This window comes from Podarcis bocagei (genome assembly GCF_964188305.1).
Source record: "Podarcis bocagei genome assembly, chromosome: 5".
Classification (NCBI taxonomy): Eukaryota; Metazoa; Chordata; class Lepidosauria; order Squamata; family Lacertidae; genus Podarcis; species Podarcis bocagei.
The window spans coordinates 47,115,019-47,121,018 of NC_138129.1; the positions used below are offsets into that span (position 1 = coordinate 47,115,019).

Here is a 6,000-nt window from a genome sequence, read left to right on the forward strand (position 1 = left end):
AGCAGTTTGCCACAATAGGTTGTTGAGAAAATACATTGGTAATATAAAAGGGGTTTGCTTGATAGAGTATGAAGGAGCATATAATTTGGATTTGATGCAGAAGAGAGTCACAGAAGAACCGGATACTCTGTAGAATGCAAGCAAAGCTAGAGGCAAAATCAGATGGTATTATGCTGAAAACTGGATGTGTGGGATGTATTAAGGACAGTGAAGTACTTGGCTTCAATCATGGCTTCAGGAAATTGATGCAAGTTTTCGTAAAGGAGGAAATTGTGTGGCAGGCTTCTGTGATTGCAGTGAGTGACTAAAGGTAACCAAATCTAGGAGAATGCTACAAACCATCCAAGGGCCAATTCACATGACCATTTGGGCAAATGATGGCAATGGGATTATGCTGCCATATTGACTCCCTGTCCATGGTGAGCAAGTCATGCACCAATCCCACGAAGTACAGGCTCTCACTCTTAACATGCCTGAATGCAATAAAAAACCTCTGATCTTACGTGTTATTAGACTGGCAGACAGACCATAACCACAATGATTTTAAGTCATTTCTAGAAACCACTGCACCTGATGGCTGAGTTACTCTGCCCAGCAAGAAGACATAAGGATAGACAGGATATCTTTGCTCTCAGGTTACATATTTAGGACTATAAGCCCCACACCTTAGACCTGGTTTCTCCTCAGTCACAGGAGAGAGTTCCCACAGCACACCTACAGGAATGAGGCATAGCTCATCTGTTTACAACAACTAGTCTTCCTCCCTGCCCCCTATCAAGAACAATTCGTTCTGCTATGAGGAGGGGGTGATGGTGCATGGCTTAAATTGAGCAGGATGAAGATAGCTAAAAGAAATAATTCAGCATAAAGCAGATTGTAGGCATTTGTGCATCACATTGGTTCCTTTTTCCAGATCTAGCTTCTCTCTTCCTGGAATAATGAGGAATGCCCTTGCAGTATTGGAAATGGAAAGAATAATGTAATGGACCTTAAAAGATGGAAACCTTGGCCTACCCTGCTGCCATTGCCCATTAGCTTGGCCTGGAGATGACAAATTCAAAATATACATATATTGGCTATATTTGATTAGAGATCTGAAGGCATTCCAGATGGAGTTAGGGATCATGATCCTTCCCTTTGCCCAAAATGTTTCCAGCATTCCTTCCTTGAAGAGGCCAAGAAATACCCTCCCCCTCTTTGAGAACCTTTGGCACCCCTGGAGGAGGAGGCAAATGAACCTCTCTTACAATCCCATAATATTAATAATAATCACAGAATCACAGTCTTGGATGGGGTCCTGAGGGTCATCTAGTTCAACCCCCTGCAATGCAGGAATCTCAGCTAAAGCATCTAAGACAGATATAATATATAGATATATCCCAGGCTAAACATACCCAACTCCCTCAACCATTCCCCATAAGCCTTGGTTTCCAGACCCCTGATCATCTTGGTCGCCCTCCTGTGCACACGTTCTAGCTTGTCAACATCCTTCTTAAGCTGTAGCACCCAGAAATGGACCCAGTACTCCAGATGTGGTCTGACCAAGGCAGAATAGTGTGGGACTATTATTTCCCTTGACCTGGATATTATACTTCTGTTGATGCAGCCTAGAATAACATTAGCTTTTTTTGCTGCTGCATCACATAGAATTGTTGTTGTCGTTCAAGGAGCAGTGCAATTCTTCCTTAAATGAAAATGGTGCAGACAGTCTAAGTCTGAAAGGTCAGTACAACTGCAGAATGTGCTCATCATCGCCATGGCTGGAAAGTACCCAGTGGGATCATCTAGTTCACCCCTGTGTCCCGAGGCAGACTGCCCTGCAGCAAGGGACATCAATCAAGGTGGAGACCCAGCCACATGTCAGTTCAGCTAAGAGTCCTTTGCTCATCCTGGTATCATTTCCAGCCATCTGCCCACCAGGTGCTTGCGGAACCGCCAGCTCCTTTGCCCCACAATTCAGCCCCAACGCAGGCTTTTGTCACAGTAGCGCACTTCTCCTTCCCACTGCATGTAGTGCAACCCACATCTTGTCAGGTGCAACCCCAATAGAAAAAAAACCAAGAAAAAAGGGAAGTAGAGGAGAGATCCAGAGATGCACGGGACAAGCTTCTACCGAAGCGCAACTAAACAGATGAAACCCAGGGACTGCCCCTTCCATCCCCCTGCCCCTCCGGAAAGGTTCTTCGGTGGGGCTGTGTGCCCACCCCATGCCTCTTTTGCAGCTGCACTCAGAAACTGATGGACCTTTGCTTCAAATCCCACCGTCCCCGCTTCGATGCTGCAGGGCTGGCGGGTGGGAGGCGGAGGAGGAAAAGAAATGGGGGGGTGCAAAATATGAACCCCGATAATTATTTTCCCCCACACACGAACACACACCCCGACATAAGAGACGAGGGCTTACCTGTGCAGTTCCGGCCGCTGCTTAGCGCGGGAGGCTTAGCAGACTGCCCGGGAAGGCTCCCTTGCAAGACCCCTCGAGAAAGGCTGAGGAGCCACAGCGGTGTCTGTGTGTTGCTGTGTGTGCGCGCGCGCGCGTGCAAGAGGGCGGGGGAGGAAAGGGAGTTCAAATTCCTCTCCCACCTGAACCGCGGCGAGCGCGCGAGGTTTGCTTCCTCTGGCGAAGCTCCGACTCCAGCAGCAGCTTCGCGACGACTGCGGGCAAATCGCTCCCCCTCCTCGACCGGCCGCCCACCTCCTTCTGCTGGTTTCTATGGCAACTGGGTAATGCTCAGCGCATCCTGCCTGCCAGCGCCGACTCTTCCCCACCAACACACACTCTCTCCAGCCGCTCTCCCTCCCACCACCCGGGTTGCGCGCGCGCAGACAAAACTGCACGCACGCACACACATACACACATATATGTCCAGGCGCACTGCGCGCGGGCTCTCGCCTCGGCGGAATGTTCCTCCCGCGAGCAGGTGGCAGTAGAACGCCTTAAACCCGCCTCCCGCACCTGCTTCTTCTTACCGCCCCCCCCGCTCCCCGCGCGCGCAACGCCGGGTTCTGCTGACACACGCGAGCGCGCGTGACTACAGGCAAGCGTGCGACACGTGTGGTGCTCCCTCAAGTGATACATGTAAGGACACACGAGCTTGCTCGCCAGGGACTATCTGTGCGCAGCAGGCCGGAAGACGGTAAATATCGAGGCCTTCCCGAGGAGACGTCTCCTGGACAAGCTGAGGTCTGTGCATGCTCCAGCCATTCTGCTGTCCCTCAGGGCAGGACTTTGGGATGGAAGGCCTACTTAGGGAGTCTGTCCCACCACGCAGCAGAATGAACAGAGGGCCCTCAGGTGCCACAGGGCTGCCTCACCTTAAGAAAAATGTAAAAAAAAGCCCTGCTGGATCCAGCCAAAGGCCCATGTCTTCCGGTGACCTGTCCGCTCCTCAATAGCATTCTCCCCCCTTGGGGTTCCCCAGCAAATGATATCAAGAGGCATACTGCCTGAAGGCATAGGCATTATGGCCAAGTATACCCAAGGATCCCGGGAACTGGTGCTTCTCACTCTCAAAGCCCCTCAGAGCCATCCCAATCGGTGGTCATTGCTGCACCTTGTGGGAGGAGCGAGTTGCATAGTTTAACTTCACTTCTGAAGTGAAGTAATACAAATGACCATTGAAAGAACACCCTTCCCCCATAAGAGAATGAAGGCCAAGCTAAAATTACCTAACTGAACTAATGCATCACAGACTCCTTGGTAATGCCAAAAAGGATGATAGATGAAGTTATCTAAAGTGGAACCCATGCATTTTCATGGACTACCCTAACAACATGGTCTCCCTAGCCAGCAAAGTCTTTGGGTTTGCTTGTGCAATTAGGTAACTTTACAAGATACAGTATACCATTCTTGTAGACCACTGCAGAAGCAGCATCTACTTACGGAGCCTATTTCTGGGATGTTTTCTACGTTTCTTTTCCTGCTCTAAGAGTATCAGCAGCTCTTATAAGATTTTCCTGTAGGAATCCAGGCTCAAGTGGGATGTGTGCTTGTCACTGGAACTGGAGGACTGACTTGCAGGTAGGGCCACAGTTGGATCCCCCCACCTGCCCTAGGTAAAGTGCCTCTTAAAAAGTGCTCCCCTGAGCAAGACAAAGATGAAGCAATCTACCAGGTGCACCTACTGCAGCCTCATCACAGCAGCAATGTCAGTTCATTGACATTCGTCTATGCTAACCAATTAAACAAACAACAACTCCTAGAGGGAGGGAAGTTTTTTGCATGTGTGAGAAGATGTGACAGTAACTGCTGTCCCTGGAGGACTAGAGTGATTTTAAAGTGGTACGGTAATAGGCTGAAGAAAATTTCAGCTCTGTATTGCAAGTTCTGGTAGCTGGTAACCAGATGGCCCCTAAATACCCAATTTTTAGTGATTTGTAGTATTTTGCTCCTTTAAAAAAGTATGTTTCTTCCTCTAGCCAGTATGCCATCCGTTGCTGTTATGGGTACTTTGTGGAATATGGCTAGGTGAGCACCACATGCCCCTACCTGAATGGTGCTTGTGCCATCACTAGTGTGTGATACAACTCCTCTGCCCCAAATTTTTGGGTCTTTTTAAAAAGAAGCATTAGAGGCTGTGTGCCGCTCAGCTGTACAAATCATGTGCATGAGTGCTCAATCCAGTCATTTTAAAAAGCAACAAGCTCAAGTAAAGCCATCTATCCAGCCCCCTCAGTGGTGCCCTGCAATTTTGTCAACTGTTGGTACTTGAGTTACTGCTTTGTAACAAGTGAGCAAAGGCATTCTTCTTCCTGCATATAGCCAATGTTATGAAGTGCCTACCTGATTTAGTAGGCACTAGGCACTTCATAATATAGCAGGGGGACTAGTCAATTTTAATTTCCATGTCTAGGTGAAGAGAAAGTGGTTTGGGTTTTTATTTTAAAAAATAGAGGCAAAGAGCAGTACAGCTATCCTCTGAATGTATTATGCCCTGGATTGTCTGTCTCTCCCCACTCTCTCCCCATAAGCTTCCATTATATGTAGATGGGATAAAATGCTAGAGAACTTGTGCGACTTGTACTAAAGCTAAAATGTGACTTGCTGTCTATGCAGGGAATGCCTGTACTTTTAAAATCTGTTCAGTGACAAGTGGATTATACTCCCCACTCCACAGTGGAACCCAAGCTATTGTACCAAAAAATCAAAGGCCTATGCTGAACTTGGATGAAACGTTTCTCTGGAAATCTGCAATGTTTTTGTCTTATTTTGTACTTAGCTGTTTCTGCCTACTGTATCCCCCCCCCCTCTGTCCTTGTTCCTTGTTCTCACTGCTTTCTTTCAAGTGTCTTGCCAAAGTCCACCAAATCAGCATCATAGCCAAGTGAATATCTATACCTGGCTTTCCCACAACCAAGCTTTCTCCACTACAGAATATTTATCCCCTCCCATAAAAGGCCCAGTGCAGCAAACAGGAATTATTTAAGGAAAGTGGGGAGGGAATCTGCATGCAGTGCATAACTTTCCACAAAGCTCAGCATCTCTTTGCAACATTATGTAGGATAAGAAAGTTGTATTGGCCCAGTTTCCAAAATGTGCCACTAGGACAGAGAGAAGCCACAAGGGCTAGTTCACACAACTTTTTTAACATGTAGGTCACAGCTTGAATGTTGGACATGGTGTTCAGTCTTGTGAATGCTCCAGATGTATGGGCATTGCTTATTTGAAAAACCTCCACAATGTGTCTTAGGATAGAAGTTAGTGGTGAGCCACAATAAAGAGCCAGTGTGGTATAGTGGTTAAGAGCGATGGACTCGTAATCTGGGGAACCAGGTTCGCGTCTCCGCTCCTCCACATGCAGCTGCTGGGTGACTTTGGGCCAGTCACACTTCTTTGAAGTCTCTCAGCTCCACTCCCCTCATAGAGTGTTTGTTGTGGGGGAGGAAGGGAAAGGAGAATGTTAGCCACTTTGAGACTCCTTCGGGTGGTGATAAAGTGGGATATCAAATCCAAACTCTTCTTCAATCTTAACACATAATGGAGACATACAAGACCATTCACAA

At 47.8% G+C, this 6,000-nt stretch overlaps 1 protein-coding gene across 4 annotated transcripts in view; it reads right to left on the reverse strand.

Moving 5' to 3' along the window:
* The window catches only part of PACSIN1 (protein kinase C and casein kinase substrate in neurons 1), a 54,142-nt gene extending 51,262 nt beyond the window's left edge, over window positions 1–2,880 (reverse strand). The window contains exon 1 of one of the 4 annotated variants that reach the window (XM_081195853.1): window positions 2,402–2,880. The gene's annotated coding sequence lies outside the window, so the exon portion shown is untranslated. The remainder of the gene's footprint in view (window positions 1–2,401) is intronic. The other 3 variants (XM_081195852.1, XM_081195851.1, XM_081195854.1) reach the window with 3 other exon arrangements.
* Between the last annotated feature and the right edge of the window lie 3,120 nt (window positions 2,881–6,000).